This window comes from Osmia bicornis, chromosome 8 (genome assembly GCF_907164935.1).
Source record: "Osmia bicornis bicornis chromosome 8, iOsmBic2.1, whole genome shotgun sequence".
NCBI classification, from domain to species: domain Eukaryota; kingdom Metazoa; phylum Arthropoda; class Insecta; order Hymenoptera; family Megachilidae; genus Osmia; species Osmia bicornis.
Genome location: NC_060223.1, coordinates 6151223 through 6169389, shown reverse-complemented (window position 1 = coordinate 6169389; position 18167 = coordinate 6151223). Strand labels below are relative to the sequence as shown.

At 43.0% G+C, this 18167-nt stretch overlaps 1 protein-coding gene across 1 annotated transcript in view; it reads right to left on the bottom strand.

The window, feature by feature from the left end:
* Positions 1-17655, bottom strand: part of LOC114877199 (nucleolar protein 4-like) — a 118257-nt gene extending 100602 nt beyond the window's left edge. The window contains exon 1 of the mRNA XM_029189463.2: positions 17246-17655. The gene's annotated coding sequence lies outside the window, so the exon portion shown is untranslated. The remainder of the gene's footprint in view (positions 1-17245) is intronic.
* Positions 17656-18167: the final 512 nt, after the last annotated feature.

The window sequence follows — 18167 nt, the reverse complement described above, 5'->3', positions numbered from 1 at the left end:
CGGCCGGATTCCATGAATCGTTCGTTCGTTCCCGTACACGTGTACGTTTACACGCGAGGAAGAAACGTATACGTGAATTTATCGCTTGGCTCGTTACCGAGTCCATAGCGGAGAAAACAGGAGCAACACCTCGGCTACTTTGGAACGCAATAAATCCTTGCCATTCCGCTTTCCTACCAATTAGCTGATTACCTTGTTGTATTCAAGTATAATAAAAAAGAAATAAATATGAAGACGTTACAGAAGAATATTATATTTATACGATATAAATATGAATAATCGGTGCATTTATCGGAACGAAATTGTCTCGTAATGGATAGGTATTTGCTGGTTGAAAAATAATTAACCGTTTACTTTTCATTTTATTTCCACGAAAAGCGTTCTATCCGTTCGAAGGAAAGCAAGAAAGTCACTTACACTAGACGGTGGAAAAACATCGTTTCAGCTGGTAGCCTGTTTTACAGAGGCCGCGTGGTAAACGCTTTCGACTGGTTTTAATAAGCTCGGTCTACTTGAAAATTCATATTCTATTACCGTAATATATCACAACTTATGATGGTACATTCACTACATATTATACGTTTCCACGCTATCCGACAAAATTTCCCAACTGTTGAAGCGTCCTCTAGGAAACTCAATTAAACGTAGAAGTAAATCAAATAGGAAGGTAAGTGAAACGCGAGCGTAATTGGACCGCAAAGAGCGAAAAACCCGTCGCCCGCTCACGACGTTCTTGAGAGCACTATTCGAAAAGCTCTGGGGGTTCTCCATCTTAATAAATAGTATGTCAGCTGAAATGAGAGCAAAAAGAAAGAAAAAAAAAAAAAAGAAAAGAGAGAGCTGTGTGGTTGGTTCGCAGTAAACTCTTTCGCCATTCTTCTCACGCGTCAGCCGCTGCTAAATACACCCTTGGCGAGCACTTGGGCCCAGCCACCCTCGGTAATCCGCGCCAACCCCACAGATCCCAATAGTTAAAAACCGTTTCGACCGTAACTTCGTCGACGACGACACGTCAGTCGTTTCTCCTCCCACGCCCCTTCTTCAAATATAAATTCCACCATCCCTCTCGAAAGTCTCAATTTCTTTGATGTTTGTATATTCCATCGCGAAAGGTAATGCTACTTTCGTAATAATGTTATTACAATATTCGACTTTTATTTCCGCGTAAGTCCTCAGGGGTTGAAATTGACTTTTCACCTCCGGTACTGTGTCTACGATTGAACGATGATTTTGATTCAGAGGAAGGATAGATTTTTATTTCCATATAAGACCTCATATTAAAATTCACTTTTCACCCCCAGTACTTTGTCTACGATTGATAGAGTTGAACAATGATTTTAGTTCAGAGGGTGGATTCTTTTCTTTTTTCGCCATCAGATCTGCGGATCGCCGAGGTCCTCCTGCGACCACCATAGGAGGACGTGGATTTTGAATTCGCCAGCAGGTGGAGCACCGAAGCCCGCAGCAATCGTACCGCGGAATTATTTAGAACAGTGGATACTAGCCACGTTGTAGTTAGGTGGGTTGCGGTGTCCAGGACTACCACCCCATATCTACCCTCCTACCTTTGCCACCCCACACCACCGGTCGACAGAGGCCGGTGTTCAACCCACTCTCTCTCCCCTCGTAGCCGCCCTTCTGCCCCCATGCCAACCAACCATCCACCCTCCCCTGTCCCCTTTTGCCCTTCGCCAACCGCTGAGCGTACTCCACCTCTAGCCCAGCTTAGTTCAAAGCAACCCACCACCCTGCTACTCTTCCCGCAGCCCCTCGACACCCCCAACCCTTCTCACCCTCTCTATCTCTCTCTCTCTAGCCGCCCATCTACCAACCACCCCCTTGCAGTAGCTCGACGTACCCTTGCGTGCCTGCCTGCCTGCCTGCCTGCCAGCCAGCCATCCACCTAACCTAACCACCCATCCCACCCATCTACAGCTCCAACTACGCTACCAACCACCTACACTCTGCTCCCTTTACGCCCCATACCACGGTACACGGGCTTGCCCGCTACGCCGCAACCACCCCCGAACAGAAAACACAGCTGAGCCAACGTGCTCTCCGGCTGAAATGCCTTCCACCTTTCAGAGGGAAGAGTGTCTTGCTTCAGCCCCCTGCGCGTACCACCGCACCGCTGCCTCGTCCTACTACTACCACCGTTACTCCCCCTTCGCCCTTCTTTCACCCCCTTTCTCTCGCGTCCTCTGGCTGATTCTCGCTCCTGAAATGCCGTACCTTCTGCCCGCGAAATATAGTGAAACGTATAACTGATAAAATAATTGAAGGCACAGGAAAGTTGTGTAAACCACAGACGCCAAACTTTCGACCCCCACCAGGTTCGTTCTTAGTTATGTACGTGTATATGCGAACGGTCAGTCAATTTGGCAGCTGTTGGAAACGTTTTAACTCTTGCAAGGCTGGATAAAAAGTGACAGGGATATCGGGTTACTTTTTACACGAGAATTCAGTTTTTTGATATATTATAAAATATTATTTTATAGTAATAGTTGTTATGTTTTTTCTAGGTTTCAAATTTAAGTGATCGGGGGTGGATGGCACAGACGACTAATCGGAAGTTGCTCGAGTGTCATCGAGTGGTGGTCGATAACGGGTAGTTAGGAGGATGTTTATTTGATTATCGGAACGATTGCTTTCTTAATTAGCTGGAAGGCTCCCTCGCCTCCCTGCCAGCTGTTTTGTCGTTAACTCGAGTGGAAAATCCGGAGGACACTTGCATCTAGACCGGTGGCCCGTTATTTCTTTGTCTCCCGTGCATTTATCATTCAATGAATAATTCTAGAACAAAACCGGTCACCAACTGGGTGTAGATACACGGGAAACTTTAAAGTTTTCCCGTATCCTCGATTATAAATGGTATCCGAAATCCTTGCAAGGGATACTTTTAAAATATAAAAGACGTCCCAGAATTTATGATACAACGCAGAGGAAATCTACGTTTTTGAGAAATTTAATTTTACAATGTTATTGCAAAAATCTGTTGTTAAACAATGAACGTGATAATAATTTTGTTAACCAGAGTAGCCGTGCACTGCGGTACGAGTACTGCACCCTATATTTTTTCCTTACCGTAGAAGTATGCATTTTTTAGTCGCTTTGCTAGTTTCCAGCAAAAAACAGTGCTAAACAATCTTTTTCATCGCCACAAAAGCAGTCTTTTTGTAGGAAAACAGGCCAGACTGCATTTTCATTAAAAACCTACACCGAATACGGTTTTCCATAATACCCGAATAACTTGTAACCGTCGTTAACTTGAAACAAGTTCTAAAAACTCGAAAAAACTCGACTCACCCTTCGCGGTTAATAATTAATTACGCGATGTCCGAATATTAATACGAGTAATTGTAAATCTATTCAGGTTTGCACTTTGCAGTTTCATTCATAATGAAACATTGACTGAATGAAAATTCAGCCACCCTGTAAATTCATCGCGCACTATTGTCTACCCCTTTTTCAGCGGTCCGCGGAAAGGTGAAAGGGGTAGTTTCGCGAGGTCGTCCCCGGCAGTTGGTGATTACATTCCCATTTTTTTTCTCCCCTCCCACCTCGGCTCTTACCTTTACCCCCTGTCACGTATCTTCGTCGTATATTATCTTTATCATTGCCAGCGGCACTAGGTTCCTATTCAGTTTCCCGCCACGCCAGCGCGCGTCAGGTGTTTCACCCCGTGTTCCTTATTATTTTATGCAAACACACTTTTTGCGTGTTTCCGTTTCACGCCTGGAGTGACGCGAGCCCTGCTGCTCGCTCGTAGCCGCGTTAATAATCACTCATTTGCGTAATTAAGTAAAGAGCGAGCGGCTAAATAGGACTCGCGCAGCCCTCCGGTGAATTCAACGCGTTTCCTCGGACACACGATTCCACGCGTAATCGTTTCGTTGTTGCTCGAACGGGGATGAAGTTGAACGGAAGGACAATTCTCATCGGGATCGATCAAAGATGAAAATTTTAATATCAAAAATATTATTTTATTAACAGTTGCTCAAAGGATTAATTAAGAAGAGCAAACGCACCCTCTTTGAATTTTTCCCGTACATAATACGTAAGAATGTTCTTTTCTCCTCTTCGATAATTTCACCGTTTCTGTACATCCTCCGTGCACGTAAAGAAGCGCACACGCGTGTGTGCGTTCTAACGCGCTCGTCCAAGCGCGCACCGCAACCCCTTCCCTCCAGCGTGCACCCCTTCCGGCTCTCGTCGTACTTACGCAACCGGTACCCGTTACCGTGTGCATGTCGCGGAGAATACCTGTCTCCGTAAACTGTACCGCCGTTCCCTGTGCGCGGCCGTGTACGTGTGTACGTCGTAACCCCTAAGCCTCACCTTGCGTCAAGCCACCCCTGAGAGCGAGGCCAGAATAGGAGACGGAGCGACAGCCACGGAATAGTCAGGTTGCGATGGTGAAACGGAGGGTGAGGTGACAGTATGACGGAGAGGCAGGGCTCTGCCGAGCTTTCTGTCTCTCGCTTCTGTCCCTGTCCCTCGAACATTTCCCCGTAATTTAGTGGTGAAAGAATACGAAAATGATGATTTTTAATACGTCGACTGTCGCGAAGCTCATCGATGCCCTCGAATGTGATTAAAATAATCGAGCAAAAGATTCATGTTAGTATTCGAAATTAAAATTGAAAACATTCGAGTAATTGGACGATTAAGGCGATTAAAATATATTTAATGATACGAAGAAGTCTTAAGGGGCTTAAAAATGTTGGAAAGTTTTCGAAAGTCTTGCGAGAAACGAGACAATGTAACTTTGTTGAAGAACTTTAACGTAGCGGAAATACGCGATAGTTCGAGGGGGTTGATGGGGGGGTGGCTGCTTTATTCTTTGACCGTGAAAGTTTTCCACCGACTCGCGGGCTGCTTCGATTATTATTGGAAAGTAGCGGTCCTTGGAAATCTTGGACGACTTAAATCATAGACTTCGCAAATATAAATATCTCGAGTCTTATGAATAATTCATGAGACGCCAGCCTTGAATATCTGAATACCTTAATTGGTTTAATCAGGAAAAATTGCGTTATTATCTTGTATCTGAATAAATACGTCGCCTTATGTTGATTAAACGATTAGCCTGAACACGGTGTCCTTTCAAATTATCTCGAATCTATCCTTTTACGCTATGTTACCTCCACGAATTTCATCGAAAGAGACACAAATAAATTAAATTTAATCGAAACGTATCGGATGCTCTCGAAACTGAAATTCGCGAGATCGAAAGTGTCTTAAATTCCCGAATAACGTTTAATAAAATCACCTGTCCTTAGGCGAAAGACACGCTGGTAAACGATGCACACGTTTAAAAGCGACGCGTAGGAAATAGCGCGCGAACTTTCGTCGTGCGTGTTGCGAGAGGAGGGAAGAAGACAAGGGGTGAGAGAGGTGGTACAATATTCTCTATGTATTAGCCACGTATCCGGCACATAGGCTATCCGAGCACATGGAAGTAATGTTTGTAAGGTGTAATACATAGGCTCTGGCTTACATACGCTCGCACACGTTTACCTTGGCACACACATATACACAGAGCTGCATCAACGAACTTACTAAGGGGGTGTTGTAGTCGAGAGGGAAAGCGGGCTGCGAGGGGTGGAACAGAGGATGGGCAGAAGGTCCCAACGCGGCTGACACACAAACAACAGAGCCACCACCTCCTACGCTCTCCCCGACCACCCACCTTCGACTCTACCCGGCCAGACCATCCTGTGAAACCCACCCCATCCGCCACCCCTAACCAGCATTAGGTACAGCTGAATTACACACTGCGAGGCCGAGACAGAGGGTCGCGTGGAAAATATGAAGAAACAGGTAAAGCTTTTCTTTCTCCTCTTCTCCCGATAACAGGACGATTCTCCTATAAATCTTCGCAATTTTTTACTCGATCCAATATACAAATTGGTGATCATTTTATACTTTGTTCTACAATTTAATAATGAATAAAAACTTCGTACGGTTAGGATGTTTTAAGACATCGAGATTTTAAAGGGTGAGACTAGAATTTATATTTCGACTCAAGGCGGGCTGGAAGTTGCAGGAAAGTTTCGGTTGTTTGTAATCGCGAACAGAAGGGGGATGGATTTCGCGGACAGATGGAGAGCGAAAGTTCGCGGAGTTCGATCGGACGTGGATCGATCTGGTGGTTGGTAAAAGCGACCGAAGTTCCACTGTTGTCGCTCAAAGTTTTCACTGTTCAAGTTTTCCCCGTTGAACAGTCACGAATGGGGGAAAAATGTTGTTCGATCAGCTTCAAAGGTTCGCGTTCGGGATAATTAAGCTTGAAAAATCGGTCGGAATATCTCGCGTTTCCAGCTATTTATCAGCGGCCATCGCGGATCCGTCGATGCGGAATCAGTTCGAATCAACCGCACGCTGTCGAGTAATATTTTTTCGAAATGCAAAACCGTGAAATCGAGAAAATACGCGAGCACGAGGCTACGCGATTCATGTGATTTTCCCGTACTGGCAAGGGAAACTCTATTGCCGGCCATCGAATTTTCCGGGAGTTTTGAATTCATCCTACGAGGCTCGAAACTGAATGAAATCAAAGTTTGAATGAAACAAAATGCGATGTACTTGAATCGCGAAGAGTACTTTCCCTGCTCGTTCAACGAAAGACTGCTCTTGAGCTAAATACAGTTGAATGGCGGAAGCGAATATTGGGGTGAAATTAGGGTGTCGTATAAAAAGTTTAAAGAATTGAAAAAAAAAATCAACAATAAATTACTAAGAGCATTAACGAATACATGGATACTGCGTAACCCGAAAGAAGCCTTCAATTTATGTAACAATGTAAATCTCCGACGAATTTACAGCGAGCTCGTTTGTGCAGCAAGGGTTTAGCGCAATAATTTAAATATTAAAAGACAAAACAGGAGGGTACCTCGAGTATCTCCGTGATATGGATATAAATTGTTGAATCATCGCCGAAACTGTGGACTGTGATATAAATAACATATTCAACGGGAGTATAAAAAGTCTCTAACGACGTGGAGGTACAGAAACGAGTGTGAACAACGAAAAAGCCAGTTAATACCGAAATTCGCTCTCAGTACGTACAGTATTGTTCAAAATTATTTGGACACTTTTGAAATTAATTTTTATTTAAACATTAATTATAAGGAATTTACATTTTCATTGATACAAGTGTCTCATGGAGGGGTTAGTAAAGTTCCCTACCCCCCATAGAAATTCAGCAAAGTAACATTGGACCACCATAACACCCTCTCTTTTCCATCAAGATCGACTTTTCTTTTTCTGAGAAGAGCAAAACGATGCTCATCGTTATTCTTCCCCACGGTTAAAGCAGCACGAAGCGAGTCCAAGCGATTCCCCGAGCTCCTCGTTCTCAGCCATAGAGAGGGGGTGGGATTTCACATAGATTTCGCACGTTTCAATGGAACAAGGCACGCTGATGTCAACCTACCTGCGTTGCTTGGGTTCAACGCACCTCTAAAGCAACCACACCTCTACCCACCCTCGGTGGAACGTTCACTACCTTCCCCTCTATTTCACCCTCGTCGACCGAGCTCGCCACCTCACCTACCTACCACGCCGCCTACCCTACCACCCTCCAACGACCTCCATCCCTGTGAACCCTCTAACCACTCTACCAGCCGACCCTATATCTACCGTCGTACCCGCGTACGCGCGGTTCTACCTACATGTTAGCCCCATGTTATATACCAGTCGGTTACATACGCGACCTCGGTATATAGGCGAGTAGTATGGTATCAAAATGGACGCGAGCTACACTGGTAGATATAGTGGTAGATACAGTGGTAGATATAGATATACACGCGGCTACACGTACGAACGTGTGTGTGTACGCGATGGCTACGGGACCCCGGTATCTATCCGTTATAACGCGTGGACGCATATGTGCGCACCCGTAGCTTCGATGCACACGCGAGAGAAGCCGCACGTGTATGTGTGCACGCGGCCACAGATACCAGCAGGCAACGGAATATCGTGGACGGATGGGTGGGCGGAGGATGGGTGGACGGGCTGATTGTAAACGCAGAATTGGGCTCCGACTTGCCGAGGGAACACGGGTACGCGCTGATAATCACAGGTAGCGATGCATCGCCATGAAATTGGGCCCCTGTCCAGGATTCTGGCTACCCTAAAGGGACTTTGAAATATGGTCACGGTTGGCCGGACACACGACATAGCCTCGGCCCTAGTTCTCCTCTAGTGCTTCACCCACCGCTCTGTTCTCGACGTCCTCCTCGTCTGGTCTCGATAATCCGCCACCAACAAATATAGGTCGTCGTCGTCGTCGACGTCGTCGCGCATCCCGTTATCTATGCCTCTGTGTGTGTCACGCGTGTGTCGGCTGGAATTTTAATGGGTCGCGAGGCGAGCTTAGGGCGGGTCGCGGTTCGTGACGAGACACCCGTGACAGCTGCTACGGTTCGAACCTGTGTTTTTATTGTTGCCTCTCTGATCGACGCGAGGCTTGATTGGCGGATCGTGAAAATGTTGCAACTCTTTCGGTCTTATTAGTAGTAGGTTAATGAAAGATGCGGGTGGAAGGGAGATTATTTATGGCTCACACGCGTGTCTCGAATAAAATATTTTTATGCGATTGAAAAATATTTGCAACATTGATTTATCGCTGGAGGGGAAAATGGAAAAAAACTTAGCTCAAATGTTTGTTACACCCCTGCACAAAACATTCGACGTATTCGACTGAACATATTTATATCTTGATATCTGTTAAACCAAATCGAGCCTGTTTTTCCACTGGGTGCACGTTCGCAAATAATCCCGTGGTGATATTTAAAACTTCACCATTCATATTTTAACCGGACAATAGAGCTGGTACAGACCACGTAAACATTGATGGTCGCGGAGTATCGACCGACCGGGCGGCGAATATTTTCGTAAATATTTGAAGATTTTGCGGCAATTAATTGCCTGACGGGGTAAAACAACTACTTCTGTATTACATAAACGATACAGGAAACGAATTATAACAATGTATGTTTATTTTCATAGATCTAACACATTGTCGTTTGTGGCAGTGGACAATGCCCTAAGTAATCAATGTCAATTTGTCATTTAAAAAATTAATTTTATATCATATTTATGAAATATAATTCGATTTTTTGCATGGTTTCATATGGCTACTTTGTGCTGCAAGGTTCAAAAGACAAATTTTCAAGTGTTTTAAAGTTCGTAGGTGGACAGAAGCGTAACGCCTGGTCCTGTACATTTTCGGAAGAGTCGTTTCAATCAGAAACCTAATATTCTTTTCCAATTTCAAGCGAATCGATCTGGCGGTCTGGTTGAAATTCCCTTTACCACCAGCTACCAACCCACACGAGGCCAGTGTGTACACGATAAACCGATACCACCCCCGCGTACATGCGGTTGCACACATTCCACGTGAAACGTAACTAATTACCGATTCCGTTATTGTAAAAGTAACCGCTCGTTACTATGCATCGGCGTCTTTTAAATTCAACAGAAATGTACGAAATATCAGTTGAACAGGCTTCTTGAATTCATGAGTTTCTATGTGGGCTAGCTTCCCATGGGCTCGTTGTTATTCTCTTTGGACTTTGATCAAGCTAATTTAGTGCATTTTTAAAAGTGTTTTGTAACGTCGAAGATTACCCCAAGTAGAAATTTTTAATTACCAATTGATTACCAAATAAATTTTTAATTGAACAGCGAAGCCTGGGTCAATATTAACTCAAAGTTAAAAAATAATTTTTAAAGAAACCGTGTAAGATTTAGAAAATGAAAATAATAGAAATTGGGTCTCTCTCCATGGTCCGCCGTCCGAGGATTAACACAAAAATTATAATTTTCCCTTCGATTAAATAAACATCGAACATTCCACGTTATTTTATATCTGAAATCGAAAAATCAATACGAAATATCCATAAACGGATATACCATCCCGATTCCGGGGACACGTGGAACGGTATAAAAAGGAAGGGTTAGAATTTCTAACACCGTACCGGATACCGGCCTCGCCTCGAACTTTCCCAACTTCGTTAGCCGAGATTACGGGTACGCGTCGTCCCCTAAAGGGGATTAAAAAATTAACAGGTGTACGCGATGTATCTATATTCAGCTGTTCCCGTTGCCTCGTACACTTTATCTTACCATCCGTGTGACGACACCTTCGCGCTAGGTGTGCCGAGGTAACTCCCTTTTCCCGGCAGCAAGGGTTCCGTTAATCTAGGGTCCGTGGGATGGTTACGGCGCGTGGAGGGGCAGCGGGGTTTTGATGGAGAAGCAGAAGAGCAAGAGGCGAGGGTGAAAGCGGTGGCGCGCGGAGCGAGAGGGGAAGCGTAAAGCGGAGGACCTGACAGCGAAAGAGGAACCAAGGGAAACGAGAAGTTGTCCGAGGGAGAAAGAGTACGGCGAAAGGCCACGGGACCGACAAAGATAGCGCGAAAAGTGATAGCAGAGAGATGTGGAGCGAGCGAGGGGCGGGCAGAGGGAGGGAGCGGAAGAACGAAAGGGGTTCCAGGACTGGGGGTTCTTGATAAAGGTGGGGTCGGTAGATCCGTTGATGAAGGTTCAGGCCAGAGGGTTGCTCCGCTCTTCTACTCTGATGGCTCGAAGGGGGGGCGGTGGGCGAGAAGGAGGGCGGCAAAGTCGGTGGCAGAGTCGGGTATAGAGGTGGAAGAAGACTAAGGGTGGGTCCGGTGCGGTCCAAGAAGCACTGATTCATCCTGGAGTTATGCCCCTGACGGTCAAGGAAGATATACAACGACGATGTATTTTCACTGAGACCCTCTTTCTCTCTTTCGCCTCACGGCCTTTGCATCGAGCTGTCGCCCTCTTCTTTGCTATCCGACCGCTCAAAGGCACTGGGGATGAAGACGAAAAAGGAACAGGGTCGATGCAGCCACTGTCGATAACAAGGACGAGATACGTGGATGTCTGCGCGTGTGAAGTCGAAGGTGTCAAAATTAATAAGGACCACGCCATTAGTGACCACAATCTGATGTTCTTGAATTACTTCTAACAATATCGATCGAAATCATTCTACTTTCCACTATTAATCAACTATATTTTACCTAAACAAATTAATGAATAGCTGAACTTATTCCAGGGCTGTTATTCATATTTAGTCTGGTCCTTTAATCCCCTAAGATTATGTAGGTCACCGTTATGAACCTTAAAGAGAACGCTTGGACATTCTCTCGTCCGGAGAGTTCGATCGTTCGACTAATGTTTCTGAGTATCTTAATTAGGCGACGACAGGTCAGATAAATGATGCACCGTCGTCGAAGCATTGTCGGTGAAATTCTCTCAGGGATTTTTTTAATCTTCTTACTTCCTCGCCTCGGCTATCGGGGTAATTAGCGTCAAGGTGAAACTTTAAAGAATGATTAGGCACACAGAGGCACCTGTGGGGATCTCGACGGAGCGAAGGGTTGAAGTAGTAAAGAAAGGATCGTAACCGCAGCGAAAATTTTCACCCTACTTGGTTTAATCTAAGGTACTTTAAAGTTCGCAAAGGACACGCGTGTGCTTTCTCTTGGTAAAGTAGTTAAAATTATTTGAATCTTTAAAGAAAATAATTGTTTATGTAGACATAGATTTATGAACGATTTAATGAATCAATCGGAGGGATGGTATAATTTTTCGTTAAAGATAGAAAAAGAAATCCATATTTCTCCGATGACAAAGACATCACTCGGCCACGAGGAAGGACAGAAAACATTTTCACCCTCCCTAAGTGTGCTCACGGAGAAATGGTACGAGCATTCCATCTTGAGCTAAAACCGTGCTGCACGTCAGAGCATTGTGCGTTTGTGTGGGTGCGAGCTATAGGGTGGCAGGGTGTTTGGAAGACGAAGAGGACCACGGAGTTTCGGAACACCGCATCACTCTGCTCTGTTGCCAACCAAGGGAAAGATATGAACCTGCAGTACTCGTGTAAAATTTCTACGATTTATTCGAAAATTATTCCGCAAATACTGCTACTATTGAAACAATAGAAAATATCTTAAAAAAAAAAAAAAAAAAGACATATTTCACTCCATAAAACTTGTGCCAAATACTAAGAGAAATACTCTTCGTAAAAAATTGCAAATCATAATAGAATTAATTTTTCATACTCTAAAATGCAAGCTAAGCCTATCAGGATTAAAAAAAAAAAAAAGAAACCGACACATGTTTCCCGCAATGAACGAAACTCGACGAGGAATAGACGAGCGCGGCAGGGTAGTAAAAGGCCCGCGGGGGGTGGTAATAAGAGTAGCCCAGCCTCGTTCCATTACACGCGTTATCAAGGCTCGCGTGAACCGTTTATTAATAACGAAGGAAAGCTAATATCACCCCACTGATTCCGTTGCAACCCCTCGGCATACCATCGAGCCCCGTGCAACACGGAATTCCTCCGGCGAACTTCGTTTTTCTTGAACGTGTGTGCGTCACGTTTATATCCGTCGCTACCCTCGGCCGTCTCTCGGGCGCCTTTCCACCCCCCCGAACGCTCGCCCCTCGAGAAGGTCGGACGAGGGGGTGGATATCTCGGCGTCCTGTCCGTAATATCCCTAGCCCTGCTGCTTCCAGCACTCTCTCCCTCTCCCTTCTACGTCCCTTGCCAACAAGAGGCCATGAGCCAGCCCACGTTCACCCCCGGGGCCGGAGAGAGTTAGGAGGGTTGCCTGGCGCCCTTCTACCTCCCCTCGCCGTCAACCCCTCGCGCCTTCTCACCCCCTTGACGGCACATAAAGTGCGGACGGTTAGGGGCCGATGGTTTCTAGGGGGGTGGCGGTTCGGTTAGAATGGAAACGGACCGCAAGTGTACGAATATCTAGTGTGCTAAGGAAATGCGGGGGTGAGGTCTGATTTCGTTCGGTATTTATTTATCGTAATACCGGTTGCTTCCTTCGCAATGCTTTCTTTAACCCTTTGACTACTATGGACGCACATGTGCCGTCTTGTTTATTTTAATCATAATCGAATAACAATTATCAATGCATATTACTAATTACACACCATATGTTATCAGATTATAATGATGTGATAAAACAATGAAAAAATGAACTAAGAAATTAAATTCAATAGAAAAGAAAAATGATAAGTGTCATTGATTTAATTCTTATTTGGAGTACTCAGCAGGCAAAGGGTTGAACTGAATCACTGGTCAAAGATGATTGACAATTAAATTTTCGACTTTTTGCAAAGATAATAACAAATATAATGAGATGTTATAGACTCGAATGAAGGTATTTTAAATAGATTAATTAACTTAATTAAAAGAAAGATATTTTCATAGAAAGATGTTACGTAATTCTAATTTTTGAAACTGTAACATCGAAAATTTCTTTGCATCTGTATTCTATTAATACCTTACATAACCACCCGTTCAATACCGAGTTATTGATTATCTTAATCACTCCCTGAAATTACAGGCGGCCGCGTTACCTGGAAATTTGACATAATTACGTTCGAGCTATCTCGGTCGTCCTATGGTCCACCAAGTGAACCACAGATGATACACTAATGCCTGTACGTGTGAATTTGACCGCGTTTAGTAATGTTATATACACAGTTCCAAACTGATCAATCGAATTGACAGTCGTACTTCAAGTAAATCGTTCTATATTCAATATCCTAAATTCTTTTTAAAACAAATCAATCGATTCTCATTTTTTTAAATAAGTATCCAACAAAATGATCGTCAGAATTATGAATGAAATACGATAAATATGAACATCAAATAGAATCATCAAAATATTTATATCTGCCTTCTTATTCTCATTCTACTTCTTGACGGCTCGTAAAGTGCGGACATTTAGGGGACCGATGGTTTCACGTGGTAGTCAGGTCAAAATGAAAAGCAACCGCAAGTGTATACACAGATCTGTACGTTCGTGTGCCAGCTTACGTGTCTGGCAAATGATTTTGTAGTCGTTGTCGTAAACGTAACCAGGAATGCGTCCTGAGGCGGCTGCGAGTACCCTTTGTCACCGGGCAAACGATTAAATTGCACGTCCTCCAGGAACTGCTGATGTACAATATCACTGATGTCTGGCTCAGGTTGCCCTTCGTCGAGGTATAATAACGAGAAAAGGATTTTGAATCGTTTCTTTTTTTTTATTTTCGTGGTTCACCTGACGTTTTGATTAGTTTCTTTCTATGAGATTTTTATACCTTGCAATTTTTTCCAATTTGATGCTTCGTCATTTGCAAAATTTACCTCGATCATTAATAATTCGACGATCTTTTGAAACATACTAAATATTTCATAATTAAGCTGATAGCAAAATGTTTTGATGTCAAGTGTCAAATTACTGTTCATATTTTTTAGAGTTTCGTTGAGATTGAAATCGAAATTTATTGTTAAATACAGGAAATTAAATGAATTTCAAACAAGACTTAGACAGAAATTAGTTTTGCTATCTGAGAATATATTTTTCATTTTGTACGATGCATAAATTATTTGCAAGATAACTTCTTCTCTTAGGATTTTCTAAATAATTAATCAGATTGTCACGATAAACATAGATTGTTCGCTACTAATAATAAAACCTCCCTTTCAGAAAAACAACTCGATCCTCCTCGGCATGGAACATCGAGGAATTGAAAACATCCCTAAAGGTATCGCGTTACGTTTACAGAAAGTGAAGTCGAACGGGGGTAAATAAAAACAATCGTCGTGGAATCTTATCTGGGAGCATAATTGACGTGTCCATCCGCAAGTATCCAATATCAGTAATTACTGGGACATGTTTATCGTCCGGCGAGAGGGGAAAATCTAATCGCTCTAGGTGACTCCCTCTCATTTTCCATCTTCGTAGTTGGCTTCGCGTGTAAGGGGATTATGAGTACAAGTCGAAAAGGGTCTTTTGGTTAATGTATTGTCCCTGCTGTGCATGTCCGGTGGAAAGAACGATCGTGTCAGTTCTAGGTGTGTATATATGAATAATATCTGGTTGCTTTTGAGGGTAACTAGTTATTTGAAGAAAGATATGAGGGTATATTTGCACTCTTACTAAAAGAAATTATATATTGCTGCAAGATAATTGGCGGAAATTGGAGACTTGTTTTTAAAAATAATTTTCTGTTAGATATTTGTATTATAGTTCAAGCATTGAATAATGGCTTTATTTTACAGCGTTTTAGAATAGCTTGCTAAGAATGATATATTAAATATAACAAAGTTACTTAATTACTCGCAATTCGAATTGCGAGGAATTATAGTATATTGTACTTTTTTGAAATATTTAAGCTTTTTTCATATGAAAATTTATTTAACACGTTGAATGCCATAGGAATCATCAGGGGCCATCGCAAATTACACATATCTGAATAATTAAAAGAAAACAATAGACAAACATTATTCTAAATAATATACTATTGTACAAATAATGTGAAATAGCAAATACAAAGTTTGAAATTTGAAATTTTTAAATTAATAATTTCTGTTTCAAATAATTAGAGCTTCAATACGTTCCATAAGAAATGCTCATTTTCTCTGTGCCATTCAACGTGTTAATTTTGAAAAAGAAACGCCGATAAATAATGCCAAAGTCACCAAGTAAGTTTCGAAAAGCCAGTAACCAAGGGATCTTTTAATCACCATGAAAAGCAGGTGATCCCATTGACGGTTAGCGAAATCCCGAGCAAGATATCTACGCCGATATGCCGGTACCCAATATCAGTAATTCCTTCGTGGCAGTTTCACCAAGTTTCTCCGGTCACCCTCGTCCATAAAGCGTTTCTCTCGTCTCCGTCGCGTAGGAGGAACAAGCGGACGGAATAGTAGACGAGGGTGTAGGACGATGGAAAGGTTGAACTAGGAGAAGGACAGAGTCATAGACACGTCGGATGTACCGACACGAGAGAATCACAGTGGGAGAGAGTGCGAGAGAGATATTAGTTGAAACGAGAGAGGGAGAAACAGGGTGAACAGGCGCATCCCCTTGTGCCGATCCATACGCACCCCAATATCGCCCCCGGGCCGTGCAATCACGGCATACAGAGGATGGGATGAGATCCGGCCAAAGAGAGGGATGGGTGCTCGGATGGGACGCGCTGCAACGGGGGAGAGGGTGGCGGCGGTGAGATTCACCCATCCGCCACCACCGCCACCCCCCCATCCCACGGTGCCGCCAATTGTGCGTCGTTGACAGGCCTGCATCGGGGGAAAACTTATTGTTGCGCGCGGAAAACCAAAGAGAAACGCTTTCCCCGGGGGAACAGCGAGCGCCAAAGTTACGGATTAAATGCTTCGCGATAGGGGTGAGGACGACTCCCTGACTTCCTTCCTCATTCCTTTGGAATCCCGTCATTCTTCGAACGGTTACTCGATGCACTATTTATGTTCGAATTATTTCGCGTTTGCGGGACACCAGCCATGCCGATTCACGATTTATAAGCATCGATACGGGGGTAAGACAAATCGAACAACGAGAAACGAAAGGCGGATAGAAAACTTGTTGATTAGAAAAACAGTTCAATGAGATATATTTTCTCTTCTAGCATGATAGATATCATATTCTGATCACGAATTTAGTAAAAATTCATTTTCACTGGTGAATTTTCTTATCACTAATAAATAAAATCAAGTGTATTTCGTTTCAATTGACACAAGATATTGTTATTAAAATCTAGAAAGACACCAAACAATACGGTAGTTTAATTAATTAGAAGAAGTTCAATGAGATTTAATAAATCATGGATTTAATGATCACGGATTTAATAAAAATTCATTTACTTTAACCAAATTCCTAATCGCTAATATACAGTTAATTCAATAAATAAAATCACATGTGTTTTGTTTTGATAGATTGACACAAGATATTGTTATTAAAATCTAAAAATGCACCGAACAATACATAACAACAAAACTAACAATCCAACCGGCGGGTTCGAATGAAATTGGCTCGAAATATAAGTGCAATAAAGCTCCCTCTGCTTTACCTTGTAACAAAGCTCGAAATTGTTTGAAACATTATTGAACCTCGAATTTCAGCATCGAAATTATTCGAATATCAACGGAGAAAATATCAGGCTGCGCGGTATTGTTCGTATTATTATTGCAAAATTAAATCTTTCCATGGGAAAAATTTCGTCGTTGCGTTTACAAAGCAATTTCATCCGCCCCCTTCTCCTCCGCCTATTCGTCGCTTCGCGCTTCTATTCTCCCGGCGTATCGACACAAAAGCAGATGTCAAACTTGGTAAATTGAATGAAACTCCGCGAAGCGACGTAAGGAGGTACTGTTTCAAGGAAATTTACTACTTACCTTTTACACGAGCCGTATACTCCTTGGCAAACATATCTCCGCGATGGGGAGGGTTGAACAGCACAGGATGAAACGGAGTACGTCAACATTAACGTGGAAGCTTCTTCTCGCGGATTTATGGCGGATGTTCCTTTCGAATTTTACGAGTTAGACGAGCTCGAACAGGTGCACGCAGCCGTCGCGATACATTTTTAAACGTTTCCTCTATCTTTAGCCGATTTTCCCCTGTTTGACCTGATTCCCGTTATCTCGGATAACCTCACTTTGTTAGTCCATTAGATTCCGCCAAACGAACACAAATAACTATATTAGTTATAACTAATATAGGACTAATAACTAATCTAATGGAATAACAAAGTGAGGTTATCCGAGACAATGAGAATTAAGTTAAACAGGGAAAAATCGTGATTAATAAATTACGACACACGCGTAGACCGAACGAACACACATCCTGAACAGTGCAAAGATCGTCGTGTCGAAAGGAAACAGAGGTGGGGGGAAGCAGGTACAACACCAATCATACTGTCCATTTGTCTAGTGTTTTTTATAATTTCAAATAAATTATTGAAATTCTAAATTATTGAATATTCTAAAGCTTTTATCAGATGATTATGTTAATTATTTTAATGCTTTTATTAAATAATTAAATTTATGATATATGCTGCGGTTAAACTTGGACTCCAAGGTTAGTGCTTTTTCACTAGACTAGACGAACGAACACTATGATTGATATTGCATTTACGTATAATCGTCCTGCTCGAAGGCAATCGTTGTGTTTCATCGCTAAACGTAAAATGCGAAGATTTTCAAAAAAAAGTAAGTACTATAGAATAAAATAAAATATTATAATACAACGAATATTATGTAGAGGATACCGTTACAGAGCGACGCGAAAATCAATACGGGAAAATGTGCAGGGAAC